Source organism: Triticum aestivum, chromosome 7A (assembly GCF_018294505.1).
Source record: "Triticum aestivum cultivar Chinese Spring chromosome 7A, IWGSC CS RefSeq v2.1, whole genome shotgun sequence".
NCBI lineage: Eukaryota > Viridiplantae > Streptophyta > Magnoliopsida > Poales > Poaceae > Triticum > Triticum aestivum.
In genome coordinates this window covers 342139566-342151081 of record NC_057812.1, presented here as the reverse complement: position 1 = coordinate 342151081, position 11516 = coordinate 342139566, and the positions used below count along the sequence as shown (strand labels likewise).

General features: G+C 45.8%; 1 long non-coding RNA gene across 1 annotated transcript; it reads right to left on the bottom strand.

The window, feature by feature from the left end:
• Positions 1–1802: 1802 nt before the first annotated feature.
• LOC123154495 (uncharacterized) lies at positions 1803–5558 on the bottom strand. The gene is made up of 2 exons (XR_006476868.1): positions 3619–5558; positions 1803–2893 (listed from the first exon to the last, which is right to left on the bottom strand). It is a non-coding gene; the product is annotated as an uncharacterized lncRNA (long non-coding RNA).
• Positions 5559–11516: the final 5958 nt, after the last annotated feature.

The window sequence follows — 11516 nt, the reverse complement described above, 5'->3', positions numbered from 1 at the left end:
TAGACAAACAGAGTGTCACTAGTATGCCTCTACTTGACTAGCTCGTTGATCAAAGATGGTTATGTTTCCTAGCCATAGACATGAGTTGTCATTTGATTAACGGGATCACATCATTAGGAGAATGATGTGATTGACTTGACCCATTCCGTTAGCTTAGCACTCGATCGTTTAGTATGTTGCTATTGCTTTCTTCATGACTTATACATGTTCCTATGACTATGAGATTATGCAACTCCCGTTTACCGGAGGAACACTTTTTGTGCTACCAAACGTCACAACGTAACTGGGTGATTATAAAGGTGCTCTACAGGTGTCTCCAAAGGTACATGTTGGGTTGGCGTATTTCGATATTAGGATTTGTCACTCCGATTGTCGGAGAGGTATCTCTGGGCCCTCTCGGTAATGCACATCACTTAAGCCTTGCAAGCAATGCAACTAATGAGTTAGTTGCGAGATGATGTATTACGAAACGAGTAAAGAGACTTGCCGGTAACGATATTGAACTAGGTATTGAGATACCGACGATCCAATCTCGGGCAAGTAACATACCAATGACAAAGGGAACAACGTATGTTGTTATGCGGTCTGACCGATAAATATCTTCGTAAAATATGTAGGAGCCAATATGAGCATCTAGGTTCCGCTATTGGTCATTGACCGGAGACGTCTCTCAGTCATGTCTACATTGTTCTCGAACGCGTAGGGTCCGCACGCTTAATGTTACAATGACAGTTTCATTATGAGTTTATATATTTTGATGTACCGAAGGTTGTTCGGAGTCCTAGATGTGATCACGGACTTGACGAGGATTCTCGAAATGGTCGAGACATAAAGATCGATATATTGGACGACTATATTTGGACACAGGAAAGGTTCCAGGTGAGATTGGGACAATACCGGATCACCGGGAGGTTATCGGAACCCCCCGGGAGGTATATGGGCCTTAGTGGAAAGGAGGGGAAAGGAGCAAGGGAGGGGGCGCCCCCCCAAGCCCAATCCGAATTGGGAAGGGGGCCGGCGCCCCCTTTCCTTCCTCCCTCCTTCCTCTTCCTTCCCTCTCCTACTCCTAATAGGAAAAGGGGAAGTCCTACTCCCGGTGGGAGTTGGACTCCTCCCCTTGGGTGCGCCACCCTCCTTGGCTGGCCCCCTCCTCCACTCCTTTATATACGGGGGCAGGGGGCACCCCAGAGACACAAAAATTGGTCATTGATCTCTTAGCCGTGTGCGGTGCCCCCCTCCACCATAATCCTCGATAATATTGTAGCGGTGCTTAGGCGAAGCCCTGCGACGGTAGAACATCAAGATCGTCACCCACCGTTGTGCTGACGGAACTCATCCCCGACACTTTGCTGGATCGGAGTCCGGGGATCGTCATCGAGCTGAACGTGTGCAAAAACTCGGAGGTGTCGTAGTTTCGGTGCTTGATCGGTCGGGCCATGAAGACGTACGACTACATCAACCGTGTTGTTATAACGCTTCCGCTTCCGGTCTACGAGGGTACGTAGACAACACTCTCCCCTCTCATTGCTATGCATCACCATGATCTTGCGTATGCGTAGCAAATTTTTTGAAATTACTACGTTCCCCAACACTCTATGCAAAACACAAACAATTCAGAGAGTATTTATTGGCATGAAAAAATTCCAAATCATTTTAATTGAGTAACAATATTCATCAGCCAGTTAATCAGGCCTGCAAGCCAACGGGCAACCGTAGCATTTTATTGCAACTATATAAAAATATAAAATAAATTTCCCCTGAGCTCACAGTTGCATCGGCAGAAATATTTATGGCACAAGGAATACATTAATAATCTGATAATCACAGGATCGTCATTGATACATTTCAGAATTCCAAGTCAACTCTCATTTTCCTATAGTTCTTAAATTATTGCTACCATGGTATGGTTTGGGGACATAAATTACATGAAATAAAAATGATTTGTTTTCCCACACCCCACAATGCATCCTTGATTTTTCCGAACAAAATTCACAAATGACAGCCACTCCTAACTCTACAACCTTTTCAAATTAGCCAGTTAGACGGGCACCTAACAACACTGAATTTCATTGTAGCACCTTCCCCCACCCGACGGTTTAAATCTGGCACTGAATTTTTCAATTTCCTTCCTGTGAAGACACACCCTAACCTCAGTATTGTTAGCCAAAACACAGTTTCTACTAAGTTATCTGATACCTCTTAGTCTATCGGGTGCTCACGAATCTGGTTCATTGCAGACTCCTCGGACTTCGTGAGGCACTGTCCCTACTGCCATTGTTATCCGGCCTGCCGCCACTGTAATGCGCGGCCATGGATGATTCCCGTAGCCCCATTGCCCCATGTGTCCAATCTTGCTTCGCTCAATTAGATCAGTCCCGCACCAAGCCCCCCATGTACACATCAATGTGTTTGTGCGATGGCCAGTGCAACATCTCTCCCGGCGTCATAACATTGTTATGCTCTACCCGGTGCTCCGTTATGTACCCCCCATTATCTAATGTCCGTAGCAGCCTTATTATCGCAGGACACTCACATCGGCGTGACCTTGTATTCTCACGCAAAGCATCCCCCTTCTCCAACGGATGTTTTACCATCAGACCAGACCCTTCATCCAGCGCAAATATGAGGGAGAACTGAATTTTCATTTGATATACTTACTGAGCAACCACAAACAGTCTCCTGCATGGTCTTCCGCTTGTGAGGATTCAATCGGCTCTTCCCATGCCTGATACTAAACCCATTTTCCCACTAATACAGGTTGTAAAAGTCGTATGCCTCTGCGAAAACCCTTATGGACTTCTCAAGAGTACCCATGCTAACGAGGCATAGGGTTCGCTCTGTCGGATTCGCTCCCACAAGAACTCCGCGATAAAGCAAAACCCAAATCAGCGACCTGCCATTCAGGGAGAAACACTTGAGACACAACAAAATTACCAATCCAGTGAACAATGATTAAAAAAAGTAAAGAAAAAACAAAACAAAAACACACAAGGAAGGGCATGAGGGCTTTCAAAAAAGAAAAACACAGGACGGAACACTGTTTTTGTTTCCTGGAATTACTCCAAATGGCGCCCGTCCCTTAGCGACAACATTCCTGAACACCGGTGCAATTTTATTCACTGAGCGATGCAAAACACAGATCCCATCCTCCCACCATAAATTATGAGCTCATCACCCGCCCTCTGTACACGGATTTAGATACCAACTTTTTCACTACCCCTACAAAATCTTATGCACATGATCTACAACTTGTTTTTGCATCCAACACTGCATAAAAAAATAACTCTAAATGTATGACGGAAAAATCAAACACACAACTTAATTCCATGGGCGCACAAAATCTGAGGTGCAGCAACGCAAAATCTTTTTGCAACTCTCGTAGCGACCTGGCAGAACAGCCTAACCCCTTTCAGCAACATAAGTACATGCATTTTTTCAGTACAGAACACATACTCACAACAACACCTCTATCAGAAAATTACTTTCACCACAGCGCCCTACGCCACCGCAAGCGAACACTACAGCAAAATGAACGCCTAATTCCATTCTCTACCCGTCGTCACGGCTCACCAGAAAATTAGCACAAATATTCACAACACAGAATTCAGACACCCATACCTCTTGATCCACCCTGGTCCCTGGTGCCTGCGGATCTGGCTTCATAGCTGACGCACCATACTCCGCCGGGCCGATGTCCCTAATATCCTCGTCGCCCGGATCACCACAACTGTATTGAGCAGCCACTGAAGAATCGCGCAGCCCAGCCTAACATCGGAAAGGATATATTGAAAAGCAAGTGCTTGGCTAACAACACACATGGGAATAATGGTGAGCAGAGTATGAATTGCTTAATGCCCCAAAAATCTGTTTAAACAAGACTGCCATGCAAGGTATACATCTAAATAAATGAGGGCCTAATATATACTTATACTAATCTAGGGGATAAAATGAAGTTAAGTTATCCTTTCAGTAATCTTTCCAAGCAAAATCCCTTCATAGCTTTATGCCATATTGGTTGAGCTACCTCAAGAAGTCTAAAAACTTACACGACCAGAAAACTAACAGTGATAACCTGAACCACTGAGCTAAGCTTATATGCCAGATCACTCAATCCCGTTGAAGGCAAATTAAGCAGTTAATTGCATTGAAGATTCAGATACAATAGACAGATACGTAAGACGCATCACTATTATGTGCATAAATAAGTTAAGTGCATACATGTTAGAATTACAAGATGATGATGTTGTTCATACCAAATAGTATCCCATCGCTACTCATGTGTCTATGCAATATGAATCATACAGAAAGATACAAAATCTTGGTAGTTTGTTCAATGCATAAAGGCCTTAATAAGCTGGTTCCTTACAGTAAAGAAAACAATATTAATCATCTTGGAAAAAATATGTGCAGGTACTGTTTTGTTCAGTCTTCTGCTTGCCTGATGGATTAATTCCTGGTCGATGAGATCTATGCTCTTACCATTATTCAAAAATAAGGATAAGGCCTATTCTCTTAGAATTACTTGAAATCACCAAGTTCTCTTTCAGATTGCCCCAAGAACCTGGTCAGAATTAACTCCAGTTCCTCTAATGAATGTGTTTCAAGTACTCGCAAAACCTGTCAGCACAAATACATCAACAATTCTGTAGTAGATAATCGTGTCTTCAGATAGTAGTACGTATCATCGGCTCATCTCATGTTATCTAAATCTACATGGACCAATCAAATAATGATAGATCGGTGAAAGACAATGAAAGAAATACAAACAATCTTCAGGCTCTATAGTGATTGTTCCTATTCTTCGTAGGCTACATCCATATAAAGATGTGCAGCAGATAACAGCGACACGGCCATTGGGAATAGTGGCTGCGTGGCCGACCACAAGAGATAAGGTACAACGAGCGGCCCAAGATCACCCAAAATCAGAACAACGATTTATCGCAGCATTAGCAACCAGATCCCCAAATCACCCCAGTGCACATCCATCCCAATCCACATACAGTAGGGGCAGGAGCTCGTCAGCCCCAGCACCTTCAGCCACAATAGTTGTCTGTGCTCCACCTAGTCTCCACATGGAGCACGATGACCACCACCCAGAGGATGATAGGGTCGCACGGCCATCCTTCTCCTCCGCCTACACGATGAAACCGTATCCGCCACCCTTTTCTTCCACCCTCGCAGCAAAGCACATGCTCCACCCACTTGACGCCGCCCCGTGCTCCCTTCTTCCACAACCAAGTCGCCGCCCCACCTCCACCAAGACTTGACCGAAAGGAAGGAGACGAACCTGGGGCTGCCAGAGACGTGTCGGTGAAGCCCTGGCAGAAACCCTAGCCATGGGGGTGGGGTTGCAAGCGGGCAGTAGAGGTCGGGAGCGGAGAATCTAGAAGGAGGAGAGGGAGGCGCAGACGGTGGGGAGCTCAGGGGCGTACTGCGCAGCACCGGAGCTCACCGGAAGCGGGCGGCATGGGTGCTGGCAGTGGCGAGTACTTCCAGGGGCGAGAAGGAGAGGAGGCGAGCCCGTGCTCCATGTGTGGTCGGAACACGGGTTGAATACCCCAAACTGCAGGGATTTTTTTTTCAAGAACGAAACGTTTTCTCAAATTAGTCACTTTAAAAAGGGACTGCGGGTTGAATAATGGAAAACCGTAGGGGCTTTTTTGCAAAACATGTGTAACGACGGACGACCAGAAGCCATAGCCAGTTTATTAGTAGGTAAAGATTATTCATGCTAGAATTGTATTAACCAGAAACTTAGTGCATGTGTGAATACATAGACAAACAACGTGTCACTAGTATGCCTCTACTTGAATAGCTCGTTGAATCAATGATGGTTATGTTTCCTAACCATAGACATGAGTTGTCACTTGATTAACGGGATCACATCATTAGAGAATGATGTGATTGACTTGACCCATCCGTTAGCTTAGCACGATGATCGTTTAGTTTGTTGCTATTGCTTTCTCCATAACTTATACATGTTCCTATGACTATGAGATCATGCAACTCCCGAATACTGGAGGAACACTTAGTGTGCTATCAAACGTCACAACGTAACTGGGTGACTATAAAGATGCTCTACACGTGTCTCCGATGGTGTTTGTCAAGTTGGCATAGATCGAGATTAGGATTTGTCACTCTGAGTATCAGAGAGGTATCTTTGGACCCTCTCGATAATGCACATCACTATAATCCTTGCAAGCAATGTGACTAATGAGTTATTTACGGGATGATGCATTAGTAAACGAGTAAAGAGACTTGCCAGTAACAAGATTGAACTAGGTATTGAGATAACGATGATCGAATCTCAGGCAAGTAACATACCGATGACAAAGGGAACAACGCATGTTGTTATGCGGTTTGACCGATAAAGATCTTCGTAGAATATGTGGGAGCCAATATGAACATCCAGGTTCCGCTATTGGTTATTAACCGGAGACGTGTCTCGGTCATGTCTAAATAGTTCTCGAACCCGTAGGGTCCGCACACTTAACGTTCGGTGACGATCGGTATTATGAGTTTATGTGTTTTGATGTACTGAAGATAGTTCGGAGTCCCGGATGTGATCACGGACATGACGAGGAGTCTCAAAATGGTCGATACATAAAGATCGATATATTAGTTGACTATGTTTGGACATCGGAAACGTTTTGAGAGCGTTCGGGCATATACCGGAGTACCGGGGGTTTACCGGAACCCCCCGGGGAGTCAATGGGCCTTAATGGGCCATAGTGGAAAGGAGGAGGAGGCGACCAAGGTGGGGGCGCGCCCCCCAAGCCCAATCTAAATTAGGAGGGGGCCCGGCCCCTCTTTCCTTCTCTCCCTCTCCCATTCCTTCCCTCTCCTACTCCAACTAGGGAAGGGGGAATCCTACTCCCACCGGGAGTAGGACTCCCCCCTTGGGCGTGCCTAGGAGGCCGACCCTCTCCCCCTCCTCCACTCCTTTATATACGGGGGGCACCCCATAGACACACAAGTTGATCATTGACCTCTTAGCCATGTGCGGCACCCCCTCCACCATAGTCCACCTCGGTCATATCGTTCCAGTGCTTAGGCAAAGCCCTGCGCCGGTAGCTTCATCATCACCGTCATCACGCTGTCGTGCTGATGAAGCTCTCCCTCGACACTCTGCTAGATCGTGAGTTCATGGGACGTCACCGAGTCGAACGTGTGCAGATCGCAGAGATGCCGTACTTTCGGTACTAGGATCGGTCGATCGTGAAGACGTACGACTACATCAACCACATTGTCATAATGCTTCCGCTTACGGTCCACGAGGGTACATAGACAACACTCTCCCCTCTTGTTGCTATGCATCACCATGATCTTGTGTGTGCGTAGGATTTTTTTTGAAATTACTATGTTCCCCAACACTTGGACCCGCCCCCGGTGTGTTAAATAGGTTCATGGGCTCATACGTTAATGGTAGGCGACTATAATACCTTCTCTAGAATACTACATTAGACGCATTATAATCCAAACTCAAATGCCAAGCATCCTCCTTGACACGCTTTGCCTCTATGTCAATCTGAGCCTTCAGTGCAGCTGTTTGGTTGTTCTCAGCCAAGATATCCTCTTGGACCTTTGTTATCTCCTCACGAATCCTTGTGACCTCTGTGTTGCACTCTGCTTGATTTTCCGCACTGATCTCCATTGCCAACAGAACTATCAAGGTACCCATGAGATCCAGCAGCACTTGAGCTGGTGGCCTGCCTGACCTAGATCCACCAGCCCTTGCTGCGGCCGGGTCAGAAGCGGTCGCAGCCGCCGTTGAAGAATTTTGAGCCAGCCCTGTGCCAGCCATGAAGATAGCAGCCCTGGATGGTGGCTCATATGGGTCTGGAATACTGTGGCCATCGAAATAGCCACCAAGCCCACCATCTTGAAGCTGATAGATCAATTCCGTCTCTCTAGTTAAGGACTCATCATCTGAGTAGACGAGAGTCTCTCCCCCAGATGCAAAATTTTCCGCAAGCTCCAAGCCTTGCTTGAAACCAACGAAAATGCGCTTCCGACCGGGTTGAACCCAGGCGGGTTGCACATGCCGAGCCGGCTCGACGATGTTGGTGCAAATGTCTGGCTCAGGCTCTCATCTGCCGATCTTGCCGATGAAGACGTGAATCCCGCAGAAGGGGACCCGGTGCCCATACTCGATTGAGTTGGCCTCGGGGCCCCGGCCAGCGTCGTCGATATAGAGCTTGTCGTGGCGACTCTTGGTCATCCTGCCAATGGCGTACCCCTCGGTCCCTGGGAAAGAGCCCTTCAAGAACTCGAAACCACCGTGCGCTAGCCCCACGGTGGGTGCCAATTGTCGTGGTTTTGTCACGGCAGATGTCCTCGTGAAAGGACTTAGGTGCGAGGCCAAGCTATGGTGATTAGCTTATAGGGGTTCTACAAGATGAGAGAGACGAGTTTACCCCGGTTCGGCCCCTCACGGTGGAGGTAAAAGCCTACTCCTGCTCTTGTTGCTATTGCTTGAGTATTGATTACAAGGGAGCGGACTCTCTTGACCTAGCTATCGATTGATTGTAACTTAAGTTTACCCACCCCAGGGACTCACCTTTATATACATAGGTCGAGGTCTTGGGCTTACAAGAGTCTGGACCGTCTTATACTTCGTAACCGACGCCCGACTCTACATCACCTTGGCTTCTTTGGCAAGTCCCCATTGGGCGGCTCACACCTCCGGGTCACACATCATCTTCTGAACCTGGTATATGTTGAAGATTCTCCCCGGCAACGGTGCCAGAAATTCATTTTGATGTCGGCTAGGACAACATCGGTATTTCCCCAAAGAGGAAGGGATGATGTAGCACAGTGACGGTAGGTATTTCCCTCAGTGATGAAACCAAGGTTATCGAACCAGTAGGAGAACCAAGCAACACAACATAAATAGCCCCTGCACACAAATAGCAACCACTCGCAACCCGACGTGTTAAAGGGGTTGTCAATCCCTTTCGGGTAACGGCGCCAGAAATTGGTGTGCGGACGGGATAAAGTTGTAATAGATTGAATAAATAGATCGCAAATAAAATAAAGTGCAACAAAGTATTTTTATATTTTTGGATTAATAGATCTGGAAATAAATGGCAAATAAAAGTATATCGCAAAGGCAAATATATGAGAAAGAGATCCGGGGGCCGTAGGTTTCACTAGTGGCTTCTCTCGAGAAAAATAGCAAACGGTGGGTGAACAAATTACTGTTGGGAAATTGATAGAACTTCAAATAATCATGACGATATCCAGGCAATGATCATTATATAGGCATCATGTCCAAGATTAGTAGACCGACTCCTGCCTGCATCTACTATTATTACTCCACATATCGAGCACTATCCAACATGCATCTAGTGTATTAAGTTCTTGGAGAAACGGAGTAATGCAATAAGAACAATGACATGATGTAGACAAGATATATCTATGTAGAGATAGACCCTATCATTTTATCCTTAGTAGCAACGATACATACGTGTCGGTTCCCCTTCTGTCACTAGGATCAAGCATTGTAAGATCAAACCCACTACAAAGCACCTCTTCCCATTGCAAGGTAAATAGATCAAGTTGGCCAAAGAAAACCCAAATATTGGAGAAGAAATATGAGGCTATAAGAGATCATGCATAAAGGAGATCAAAGAAATTCAAATACTTTCATGGATATAAAAAGATAGATCTGATAATAAACTCAAAGTTCATCCGATCCCAACAAACACACCGCAAAAAGAGTTACATCATATGGATATCCAAGAGACCATTGTATTGAGAATTCAGCGAGAGAGAGGAAGCCATCTAGCTACTAACTACGGACCAGATGGTCTACAAAGAACTACTCACGCATGATCGGAGAGGCACCAATGGAGGTGGTGAACCCCATCCGAGATGGTGTCTAGATTGGATCTGGTGGTTCTGGACTTTGCGTCGGCTAGATCAATATTTCGTTGACTCCCATAGGGTTGGGGAAAATTTGGGTATTTATAGAGCAAAGAGGCGGTCCGGGGGGCACCCGAGGTGGGCACAACCCACCATGGCACGCTTGGGCCTCCTGGCGTGCCCTGGTGGGTTATGCTCTCCTCAGAGCACCCCCCTAGCACAGCCAGGGCCCATTAGGTGTCTTATGGTCCATAAAAAAACTCCGTAAAGTGTTGTGGCATTTGGACTCCGTTTGGTATTGATTTCCTGCGATGTAAAAAACATGCAAAACACATCAACTAGCACTTGGCACTATGTCAATAGGTTAGTTCCAAAAAATGATATAAAATGACTATAAAATGATTATAAAACATCCAAGATTGATAATATAACAACATGGAACAATCAAAAATTATAGATACGTTGGAGACGCATCAGCATCCCCAAGCTTAACTCCTACATTTCCTCGGGTAGGTAAGTGACAAAAACAGAATTTTTGATGTGGAATGCTTCCTAACATGTCATATCATATTATTTTCTTTATAGCATGGACATTTGTACTCTTATATTGTTCAAAGCAATAGTCTAGTTTTGACATCATAACTTAAATACTCAAGCATATCAACAAGCAACCATGTATTTTAAAATATCAATGCTAAAATAAGTTATCCCTAGCCCATCATCCTCAACCATTAACCCATTCATGAAACAGACACACGTATTAACTACACCCAATACTCAAGTACAATCATATTGCCTCCTAGTTGGTGCTTTTTTAAGAGAAGATGGCACTAGTAGAAAAAGTGTAACGCCCTCGATGCGGCTATAGCTCCTACGTGTCGAAGCACGACTTAGAGGCATAACCGCATTGAAAGCAATGTCGCAAGTTAGGCAATCATCACAACACCCCATGTAATATAAATAATAAAAGGGGAAGGAACATAGTTGGCTTACACTCGCCACGTCAAACAAAGTACATAAATAGCATTACATCATCCAATCACTCATGGACCGACTACGGTGCCAAAATAAAAGACCAACCCAACATGCGACACGGTCCCGATCGCCCCAACTGGGCACCACTACTGATCATCAGGGAAAGACACGTAGTAACGGCGTGAGTCCTCGTCGAACTCCCACTTGAGCTCAAGCGCGTCATCTGGAACGGAGTCATCAGGCCCTGCATCTGGTTTGGAAGTAATCTGTGAGCCACAGGGACTCAGCAATCTCGCACCCTCGCGATCAAGACTATTTAAGCTTATAGGTAAGGTATGGTAAATATGTGGAGCTGCAACAAGCGACTAGCATTTATGGTGGCTAACCTATTCGCAAAAGAGAGCGAGAAGAGAAGGCAAAGCGCGAACACATAACTAGAGAACAATCTGCGGCAAGCATTACTCACACAGTTGATTAAGTTAAGGTTCAAGTTATCTACAACCGGACATTAACAAATTCCCATCTGCTCATAACCGCGGGCACGGCTTTCGAAAGTTCAAATCCCTGAAGGGGAGTCCCAACTTAGCCCATGACAAGCTCTCACGGTCAATGAAGGATATACCTTCTCCCGAGACATTCCGATCAGACTCGGTATCCTGGTTCTGCAAGACACT